Below are 12,000 nucleotides of genomic sequence, written 5' to 3'. Positions count from 1 at the left end.
TATGTGATTCTTAAAAAAAAACTCCGAGGAGTGCTTGACTCTAGGGAAATGGGTTGCTTGGGCACAGCTCCTCCTTGATAAGCGGCTGCTTCCTTTATCGCAACTCATTGTAACAATCAATAATACATGTCGCGCTTTGCGCTCTATATGTGGTAGGGATAGTACATAGGGCCTATGCTAGACAACCATAAAAATGCATGGATAATATATGTGTTGTTTGCATTTATTTGTTAATATTAAAACATGTGTATTTTTTATAAGATATTTAAGTGATGAAAGAAATTTTAATTAACGTTTTCACCACGGGGCATCCATTAATTTTAATAAAAATATCCAATTGTAGTAAAATGGATTTTAAAATGTCTACATAAAATAAAGCTTTATTATATTTATTAACCTGACTGAAAACAATTGTCAGCCGCAGAACTGTTCCGTTCGTGCCGGAACCCGGGATTGAACCAGGGGCCTTTAGATGATTGTTGCGTAAATAACTTCAGTCTAACACTCTCCCAACTGAGCTATTCCGGCTGACATCATTTATGTAATGCTATAATAAAATTGGTGAAGTTGTGTTTAGCGATCGTTATTATATGTCTTTTAATAAACTAATACGTTGTACGTTTTCGAACCACTACGCCTTCCAATAAACTTGCTTGCGCCATAGGTCGTCAAATATCATACTACATTGATTCTCCACTAAATAAGGAAATTAGAAAAAACACAAAATAAATATATTTTGAATATGTTTTGTTTTATACCAAACCAGAAAGTTTCGCATATTTGCCCAGTCCCTGTGATCTTTCCCCTGTGATCAGTTGTGGATCAGTTATTAATTAAAACAATTAGCTTTGCATTATTGGCAATAAATGTTGTAATAAATATAATAGGCACACATGCAGTACTTATTTACACTAATTTACACAAAAAATCACCACTATCCAAGATATTCTTTAAACAAAAATATATACATTAATCCATAAAATAACTTCTCCTCCCAAAAGCGAAAAAAAAATGCATTAGTTACATAATAGTCGCCGCTCTCCAGAGCTATGCCAATGATTTTATTTTTTTAACGCAATGTGCCCAGCCTAAGAAAATATGATAATAGTGTACTATATCTATGCATACAAACATAATTTTACAATTTCTACAAGTATTTTGATTTTGCATAAATAAATGTGTTTTCATGACAACTCCACACCCAAATTGCAACAAAAAATGTCAAAGATGACAGTAGCCAAATGCAGATTGACGACGAACTTGACGAAGCTATTTGTACAAGTCCTATGATACTTGAGACTGTTGATGACAAAGTCTATGCACCGAGGACTAGTGCTCATGAAACACTGGAAACAGTGGGACAAGTTGAAGATGGTGTAGGCAAATTCATTAAAATACCATTCTTCAATTGGTACAATTCACAACTTGATTTTCCCAATTGGAAGATTTTGCGACTCATTTTTTCCCAATCTGATGATTTCAAGAAGCAAAAAATTCCCAAGGGCATGTGTACCGGACCCGTTCCCAATTGGGTGAAAAAAATCACTAATAGTAGATCACAGTTACAGTACAGATCTAGTAAAGCAAACTCCGACATTAAGATATGGCAAATTAAAACATATTCCAAGCAAATTCATGCACATAATTTCACTATAGAAATAAAACTGTTTATCTGAAAAATATTTAGGTCTCGGTAAATTTTGGGTCTATGGATATAAAAAAAAACTGGTCAACAGGTTAAAGGTTACACAAAAATTGTTGAAACTGCAGAAGCTACCCTTATGATTCATTGGTCCGAATTTGTATCATCGCAATATCACAAAAACTGTCAATTCTAAGTTAAGTGTATTAAAAACTTAGGTTACCATTTAAATGCTTAGAAAAACTTATAGACACTATAAATGCTATATTTTGTTTTAGTCAAATGAAACTAATGGTCTGAATGGTTAAGGGCCACATGGTTTATGTAGATTTTATAAATTTCAGTGTTTTTTTTTCAGTTTTGGGGGAAGGGGGTCGGGTCCCCTGAGGGGGGGGGGGGAATTCGCGCTTAAAAGGGGAAAAGGGGGAAATTTCTATGCTTAGCTAGTTACAGTACAAAATCAAGTTTTAACACTATAATTCACCATACAGAGGGAGAAAAACATAATTCAAACTCTTTTATTCATAAACATGTTATGTTCATGTTCAAAGTTCAACATTTCTGGGCTTTTCAGCGAATTTATCAATTATTCATGTGACCTCCTCTTCACCAAGTCTCTCCGTGTGCAGACAAAGTCTGATCAGGGGCTCCAATGTAGCTTCCCCAAGCCTGTTTCTCTGTGGCGTGCAAAGCAGGTTGAGCAAACTAAACAGTCTTTCAACACTCTCTTAACCGGACGTTTCTGGTGTTTCACTGCCGGCATTTGAAGAAGACTGACTTTTAAGTTGTACTTGTTTGAAAAGAATATCAATTTATTTTTAAGTTAAAACAGATTTGTCATTTTTTTTACGATAGCTTTTGTTGTTGTGCGACATGTTGGAATACGTATGGTTTGCGGTAGATGTCATAAAGCGAAAGTCGTGATAGTGGACTACGTACGGTTTGCGGTAAAGGCTGAAATAAAGTAAACACGCAGATGCAGTTCAGGAAAATTGTAGTAAATTCGTAACGAAAGATGTATTTAAATGAGGTATTGATTAAAAATGTATAACATTTCCGAGAGGGGAATTTTAAAAATATTTGGGGGAAAAATGTATACTCCAAAGATGGGGGAATCGGGCCGAATAACGCTGAATATTTCGTAAAAAAAAACAACTGTAAATATTAACATACTATGCACCATCAGTGCCCCCAACATGCAAAGCCAATCGGTTTATAATTTTTTATGTTGACTAACATCCTTAATGATAGTTATGATCCTGAAGTCTAGATTACATTTCGCACTCCATGAACCACATCCTTTTAAACACTTAGACCAAAACTACTTATAACTTGTTATACTCTGAACCGGCTTGTCACTTAGGTTTCGCAAATTTATTTATAATGTTGTAAATGCATAGTGATTCTCTACAACAGCGGTTTAAATTTGAATGCAGTTGTATAAGCTGGTCACAAAAGAGGTTGACATAATTTGTATAACAAAATGACTGTTAAATATTCTTTGCTTTAATATATTCATTTCATCTTGTATTTTGGTCCTCTAAAAATAGTTTTAGCAAATGTGGTTATTTGCCTGTCAGCTAACCAACTGAAGGGATCGATTTATTTTTCGTGGGAATGTTACGAGTTAGCTATGTCGTGAGAACGGCTTACTTAGTACAGGGAAAAAATCGAGATAGAAAACAGAGGAGTGCAAAACTAAATAAAAGAGGAGTGCAGTATATTGTTTAATGCAATCCTCCTTTTTTTAATGCACTGCTCTTTTTTCATTGCATCACTCATGTATTTAGTTTTGCATCCCTCTTTTTTTTCGCGTTCTCTTGACTTAGTTAGTCATTTCCACGACATAGCCTACTCGTTCCATTGAGTTATTATGTGGTAGGAACGCGATAGAAAAAGAGGATTGCATTTAAAACAAAAGAGAAGTAAATGTCACATCTATGGAAACGTACATCAGAGATCTAGATAATATATTTTTTAAACCTCAATCAAGTGTCTTAATATCATGCCACTAGAAATAAAAGAGATCCCAGTGGACACAGTTTTATATACCATTTATTGACGCAATATATTTAAAATATGCTGAAATCATTATGTTATTGATAGTATACTACAGCATTTTTCTATCATGTATAATACCAGAAAAATGAACTTGTTCTGTAATTATATTTCCACTAGGTTATGTTTTTGTAATGTTCTTGGTGTTGCTAACCCTTTCCCAAATAAGAAGCAAAGTGGAAATGGCTTTTGCAACCATCATACAACCTGAACAGCCTGCGAGTAACTTGCATGCTCTTCAGGTTTTATGCTGTTTGCTGCTTATCAGTGGCTCATGGTTGGAAATGAATCCTTTAAAACTTAAAACTAGTAAGAAATGTATTGTAATAAATTTAACTTTCTAAGGGACTTCAAAATCTTAGTGGTAAAGGGTTAAACTACATTAAGCAGCAATCATCTATACACAACATGTAGTACCTTTTAACGTAATATATTATTTGATAAAATTCTAATTTGCTGACTGACATGGAAATTACATGTACGTATTTTAATATTTTCATCAATAGTAACTTTGCATAAAACAGGGATACTACATTATGGAGTTAACATTGACTTATCAATGCCAATTTGAAGTTTAAAACACCGAAATTATAAAATATATAGAAGCTTTTAGTTGAATTTGCTATGATAACATTACAATTGTAAGAATTTAATATTCACTCTCTACATATACACCATCTACGTACTGCAGCAGGAAGATTTTAATACTTAGTCATGTCAGCACACTTAACCGCTGCTTCAAAACCATTAGTGTTCTTTTTAACAAGGAAGATTATTGACAGCTGGTCGGTTGATTGTGAGAAGTGTTCAATCCTAACTGAGTGATGTCGGAAACATATATAGACTTAGAACAATACCCTCTTTGTGAGTATGCACTTGACAAAGTATTTTGCTTTTATCAAATAAAAACCCCTGTTTAGTCAACAAGTTTCTTTTCAGAAGATTAAATGTGTACACTTTTTATTGTATTATTATAGTGAAACAGCCTATTTACTTATATGTTGAATAAAAACCCTGTTCACAGTGCTCTGTTAATTCATATACATATGCACCTATAGCTTAATATGTTCTTCTTAGCTAACACTAACACAATGTGTTGACTGTGAGCTTTTGTGATGACATTTTGCCCATTGTTAAACATGCATTTTCCGTTGTCAAAATTTTACACGGTTAACACACTAGAGATTAGTTTTGGTTCCAATATTCATGAAATTTTTTCAGAACATTGGTTTAAATAATAAATTGGTCCATTACAAAACTTCGTCCAAAAACTATATTGCTAGGTCAAATTAAATGAGAAGTTCCTGAATATTCTAGCAGTAACATTTTTACCAAATTCTCATGAAACATGCTCAGAACCCTTTTTCTAATGGTATAGCTGCTGAGTTTGAAAACGGTTCAGTTCTACTGAAAAATATTGGTGCTATTGGGCTAAGACGTTTTCTTTATGTGGATGTTATGAAGCTTTGGGAACAACTTAGAAGCCTTTTTTTCCAAATCATCATAACGCTTATCAAAACAGTTATTATCATGATATTTTAGCTGAATTCAACAGAGTTTCTGTCCATTACATAATACAACTCCATGTGAAAGTAATAGGGAGAAAGTATTTCAAAGTTTTTTTTGGTCAGTCAGTTTGTCAGAAGTTTTGTCAAGGTATGTTTTCAAAAGGACACCTTTATATTTCTCAAGTTATCGAATTACATTTTTAATACATAATTAATATATCATCGGAGACTTTTATGTTCAAATGCCTGTATCCTGTGTTCTGTGTCTGCGGGAAGCCTCCAGATATCTAAGCCATAGACTAGGAGGGACTATGAGGGTCATGTAGAGCCTGTACGTGGTGGGGAAGCTGATGGAACTGCTTGTCCACAACCTGCTCAGTCTGGCCAACGCTGTAGCAGTTCTTATTAGGACCTCAGCGGCAATGGTCCATCCTTGGACAGGGTTGCGCCCAAGTATTTTGAAACTGTTCACTTCTTATAGCTTCTTGCTGTTCATGTTGATGTCTGCAATGGTGTTGGTTGACCTCCATATATTAGGTAAATGTCACCAGCGAATCTCAAGTTGGAGATGGGTCTTCCACCAATGAAGGTAGATTTGTGTTGGTCATGGAGAGTCGCCTCTATTATCTTCTCAAAGAAAAGGTTGAACAGGACGGGAGAAAGCAGACATCCCTGACGGATGCTCACTGATGTCCTGACTCCTGAAGAGGCCCTCCCTGCTGTCCATTGAGAAGAACTGTAAAGTATTTCATTGATTCATAACCAGTGTGTCTAGTTTAAATATTGATGGATATTCTTCTGTCACTGTCACTCTTAACTATCAGTTTCTTAAAATATTAGTTTTAACAGCAATTTTCATATCAGTTTAGTGTAAATTTCTTGATTGTTCAATTAATAAATTATGCTGTTTTGAACTGTTTACTGGTTTATATATTTTATTTCGATTACTGTATGAAAGTGTTGTGATTGGTCATAGTTCAGTGTTCTTTTGTTTATTTTCAATGTCCACTGACCAAGTTATTTGACCGAGTTCTTCTTGGGATACAGCACTTATTCTAGATCATTAAGATTTTGTTCCCTAAAAAAAGAGTTGATCTTTTTAGCAAGTGCCTTATTCGTCTGCTTGCTTAAATGTTATGATTGTGTTCAGTCCGTTAATATTTAAGGCCTTTCACTGTTAATGATTTAATCAGTAAACTCAAATTGCTTGCCTTATGTTTTATGAATATGAAGAATGAGTGTCTCTTTAATTATTGTTCTCCAACCTTCATACATACAGTGTAACTTTAAATAGATAATCGTTGTTAACCAGGTTTTCCGAATTATTGTACTCCAATCTTCATACATACAGTGTAACTTTAAATAGATAATCGTTGTTAAAGAGGTTTTTCGAAGGAAAAAACTGGTTATTAGAATGGCGAATGTTGGCGGGCGGGCGGGTTGGCCGGCTGGCGGGCAGGCGGAACAAGCTTGTCCCGGCCATAACTTTGTCGATCATTGTGAGATTTTAAAATCATTTGGCACATTTGTTCACCATCATTAGACGGTGTGTCACACAAAAGAATTACATCAATATTTTCAAGGTCAGGGTCACACTTTGAGTTCAAAGGTCAAAAATGGCCATTAATGGGCTTGTCCGGGCCATAACTATGTCATTTATTGTGAGATTTGAAATCATCTGGCACATTTGTTCACCATCATGGGACGGTGTGTTGCACGAAAGAATTACGTCAATATCTCCAAGGTCAAGGTCGCCACGACTAAAAATAGATTTATTTTGAAATATATGGGATTAATTATAAACAATCAGTTCAGTTTGAGTTGTCACCCTTTATCATACTTTTTTTCACATTGAAAACCTGGTTTTGTGACAATTTTGTCCCTTGTTGTATTGTAGTTTTATTTGAAGAAATATTACATTTTAAATTTAAACTGCAAATCTGGGGGAAGTTTCATTTAAGTCTATATGAGCTTTTGTAAGTAGTGTAAACATTGTAACAAAAGAAGTCATTGTCTTTTATGATTAACTTTTTAATTCAGTAATATGGTTCAAATGATGTCTGCACAACACAAGGAGGTGTCTAGATAATGTTCTTAAACTATTTTATCACATGCTATACCCTGTTTCCAATGTAATACAATCATTACATATTTTTTTATATTACACATGTGTAATACAACATTTTTAAGCGATTTCATTGGCTTAGTTTTCGTTTATTGACCAATCGCCTTTTGTTATTTTGCTTTGTAAAAGCCAAGGCATTCCAAATGACGTCAGGAAATGTAAACAATATTCGAGATTTATCATTATGTTTGCATAGATATTTATTTAATTTGCTCATTTAAAAGCATGTGATAAAACAGATCTGACACTCGTTGTCATATCATACCATATTTGATTAAACTCGTCCAGGAAATTCGTTAGTAAGCTCGCCAAAGGCTCGCTTACTTACAAAGTTCTTGAACTCATTTAATAAAATATGGTATGATATGACAACTCATGCCAGATCCTATATAACTAAAAAATTCAAATAAGAAATAGATTACACATGGTAGGAAATTAATCGTGGTAAAAGGTGAACATTCTCAAAAGAGCAATATCTCTTTATCCCGTATGTTTTAGAACTGTCTGCAAAAACGTCGTAAAATCCAGTTATTGTTTGGAAATTAGTTAAAGAGTCAGCTTGTTTAATAAATCCTATATTGCTTGTATTGACATAACAATCCTTTAATAAACCAACATTATCTTTGCACCCCAAACATAAAGATTTGTTTAAAATTGAAAAAGTTATTTTTAGAAAAATATTTAGCACCATGGCCATCAGCCTTAAATAATGTAATGTATTGTATAATAAGACTTGAAAACAGTATTGTTAATGGGGAAATTATATGCTTCTTTATAGTGTTAATTTTTACAGAATGTTATTTTTTTTGTTGAGATTGATTATAGCAGTAGACAAAGCATACTAATGATTCAGTACCTATTCATTATTAAATGTAAGGAAATAATACTTGGTATTACAACTCCAACAAGATGTGTTTGTGAAACACTATGTCCCCACCCCCCTATATTAGACCTTTGACCTTGAAGGTTTCTCTTGACCTTTCACCACTCAAAATGTGCAGCTCTATGAGATACACATGCATACCAAATATCAAGTTGCTATCTTCAATATTGCAAAAGTTATGGCAAATGTTAAAGTTTGACGCAAACAAACAAACAAACTGACAGGGCAAACACAATATATATAGACTGGGGGGAATAAACATTAATGATATAAACCAGGGCTTAACACTTAACTTTTTTTTCAACTGGCCCATTCGGGCTAGTAAATGCAGAAAATCTTTACGCCATTTCGGGAGAAATTTCCTTGTTTTTTACTCCCCCTCATACTTTCTATTACTTTCCTCCTTCCCTTTTCTTTTCTTATCCGAGGAACCCCCATTCCCACCCGTAAAGCCAAACTTAAACAACGACATGAATAATAAAACCTTTTTTTACATAGATTGCCGCGGTTGCTGTCTGAAGACAAATGGTAAGTGAATCTTAGGTGTCGCAAAATGACGTGTTACGGTAGTCGTAACAATCGTACAGGGTTAACTCTCTACTTAAAGCCGGGATCAACCATTAATATTAGTTTTGTTTATTGAATTGCATAAAAAAGATTGTCAAAACACTTCTAATCGATCAAACAAATTAAAATTATTTAAAATTGGTAAATAACTAATAATTTTATAGTAACTGTGTGTTAATGTCGAGTTTTATACCTTCATTGATCCCGGACGATCCTGGGCGATCCCGGCTTTTAGTTTAAAACTTATTTTTATCGAGAAAACACGTCACTTCGAGGAAACCAATCAAAACCCGTATCTAGCAGAATTCTGTTTAAAAATAGGTACTGACGTGTTTTACCAGGAAAACCGCCGGGGATTTTCTGAATTGTCGGCCACTTTTTTATTGCAATCAGGGGGTTCCAAATATATTTCGAGATATGATCCGTTTTTTGTCTCCAACTTCACTCTGGGATTTAATTGTCATCTGATCATACTGTATTAAGATTTCTGCATCTTTGAAAAGCTTATTTAAAACACAGTTTATTGATATATATAGAACACATAATCCCGCCCAAAATACACACGACCGGTCGAGCATTTTCCTGGGACATTGGCTAGCCCAGACCTAGGTACAGGCAGTGAATGTCTTTCGGACGTGCCTTAGTGCCTTAGCCCTGTAAACACATTGTGGCTAGAGATTGACGGTATATATTTTATTGTCAGAGGAAATTTAAAAGACCTACACAGTATAGATTTGTAAATAGTATTAAACACAGATTTGACATACCGGTATACACAATACAATTAAAGCAGATGAACAATTACGGGTCTGGTCAGTTTGTTAAAATATTTACTTATGTCTCCCATAATGATATAACAAATCATAACATATTAGATAATTTAATTCAGCATGTTCAAATTACTTTTCTTCCATGCAACATTTTATTTAGAAATACTATACATACTTATGTTCAAACTTAATTTAATTTGTATGTAAAAAGGTAGTTTTTTGTACAATTGTTGAAATAAAAATTAGATTTTTACAATAATGTTAGTAGACAATTATATTTATGAACCCATCAATAAGCTGCACATGAAATACTCTGTATATAAAATACCAAACTAATATATAAAATACATATTACTATATGCAATGCTCGTATGTATGTAATGTTCTAAAGAGAAAACAAAATTTCAAAAACATTAAAAAATAACTTTCATGTTCATCTTGTTGCAAAATAAACTCCATTATTGTGATTCAAATGTAGAATGTTAATAATAGTAAAGTGAAAATTCCTGAGCTCCAACCGGGGATTGAACCACGGTCTTCTAAGTGGTAACCAGAAACTCTAGCTGCGTCGCTAAGCAGCTAGCTAAACAGCAAGGCTGTTGGAAATTGCTTAATTTAAGTACAATATAAGATATATATTTTACAACACTTTATTTCACTCCTTTACTAATTTCATCATTGTTGACGGTTAAAGTGTATCTCGAAAGTGAATGAAAATATGACCAAAAAAAATTACCGGTACATGCACATTGGTATATACTCATTCCAAATCACAGGTGGCGTGTGAATTAATGATATTAATTAGTGAAAACATCATTTTGAAAAAACAAAAATCAAATTATAACGAAATGTCAACTTCTCTGAAAATAATATGTCACTATCAAATATATATATTGTTATAATTTTGTTATTTTTCATTCAAACTGTGTTCCAAACAAGATGCTTATTTGTTGAAATCATAATTGTATGTCCCAATTTGTGTTATAATTCATCATGATCTAAGACAAACAATGTTTTAAAGTTCTGGATGGGGTTGTAGAAATTAACGCTGATTTGTTCATGCTGTAGTAAAACTCTTTGTTGAGGTAAATTCTCATTTTGAAGATTCTTTAGGTCGACAAAGTTTGGCATGATACCGATTGGGAAGTGGTCTGAGAAAACCTGTCTATAAAACATTGGAATATAATTCTTCTGGCTATTTGCTCTTTCCCAGTCTGTTTTTGTATAATAACTATATTAGTCCTTTGGTAATTTTTTCTTTTTTCAGAAAATGTACTGACTCTGCTTATAAAATTGTGGCATTCAAAGATGCAGCAGTAGTATTTTCCTAGTGTTTATATTGAAACCAGAAGTAGGTATACCGTCCCGCATGAACGACAACTCTGTCAAGACGGAATTATGAAAATCCGGAATTACTCAATTGCAACAAATTAAGCAACTTTAATCATTGAAATTTAGAAACCTTATATTATGATCCTGCTTATAAATTCATGTTGGGTTGCTGGCTGAATTCATGGTTAATTTAAAGAGTATTACTCTTAATACGCAAATGATTTTCTTTCTATAAATTTAGATCAATGTATGCTTTCATAATAGTGGCACTGTGGATTGCACTTGGTGTTGGTCTGGTCAAAGCTCAAGTCAATTTTACTGATGTAGAAATATTTGTTCCTCTAAATAACTTAAATCATGTGCAATCTGTACAATCCATTTAAGATCAACATTTTGGTAATGTCATCATCATAATAATAGCTTTTGAACTAATTGCATGTTTACAGATAGTAAAAAAAAATCAATATTACTAATAGATTTTTACTTGCATATAACTGAAGTAGGGGCTAGAGTTATTGGTGTGAAATAGTGATTTTATTGAATATGCAAGTTCAAATGAAGTGTCATAATTTCAATATTGAGGAACACTTAAGTTATTTAAAAAGTGTTTGGCAAAGAGTTGGTCAAACGTGGTCCATCTTTGATAATAATGAGGTTCTCAAGTACATGTTTAGCTCACCTGAGCACAAGCTCACCTTGTGATTGCCTTGTCTGTTGTGTGTTTGGCGTCGTGCGGCGTAAATATTTGCCTTGTTTACACTCTAGAGGTTACATTTATTGTCCGATCTCCATGAAATTTGGTAAGAAGATTTGTCCTAATGATAACTTGGGCGAATTCGATAATGTTTCTGGTTGGTTGAAAAACATGGCAGCCATTGGGCTGGGCATTTTACCTTAAATGGCTTTATTAAAAGCTTGGTAACACTCTGGAGGCCACATTAATTGTCCTATCTTTATGAATCTTGGTCAGAAGAATAGTCCCAATCATATCTTGGACGAGTTCGAAAATGGTTCTGGTTGGTTGAAAAATATGGCCACCAGGGTTGGGGCATTTTTCATAATACATGTATGGCCGTAGTAAAAACTTGTTAACACTCCAAACGTCACATGTATTG

General features: G+C 33.6%; 1 non-coding gene across 1 annotated transcript; it reads right to left on the bottom strand.

Moving 5' to 3' along the window:
- Nucleotides 1–438: 438 nt before the first annotated feature.
- On the bottom strand, nucleotides 439–528 carry Trnaf-gaa (transfer RNA phenylalanine (anticodon GAA)). Its single transcript is given in 2 exon segments — nucleotides 439–474; nucleotides 492–528. It is a non-coding gene; the product is annotated as a tRNA-Phe (tRNA).
- Nucleotides 529–12,000: the final 11,472 nt, after the last annotated feature.

The sequence above is a fragment of the Dreissena polymorpha genome, unplaced genomic scaffold, assembly GCF_020536995.1.
Source record: "Dreissena polymorpha isolate Duluth1 unplaced genomic scaffold, UMN_Dpol_1.0 chrUn002, whole genome shotgun sequence".
In the NCBI taxonomy this organism is placed as follows: Eukaryota; Metazoa; Mollusca; class Bivalvia; order Myida; family Dreissenidae; genus Dreissena; species Dreissena polymorpha.
This window is presented reverse-complemented; position numbering and strand designations above follow the sequence as displayed.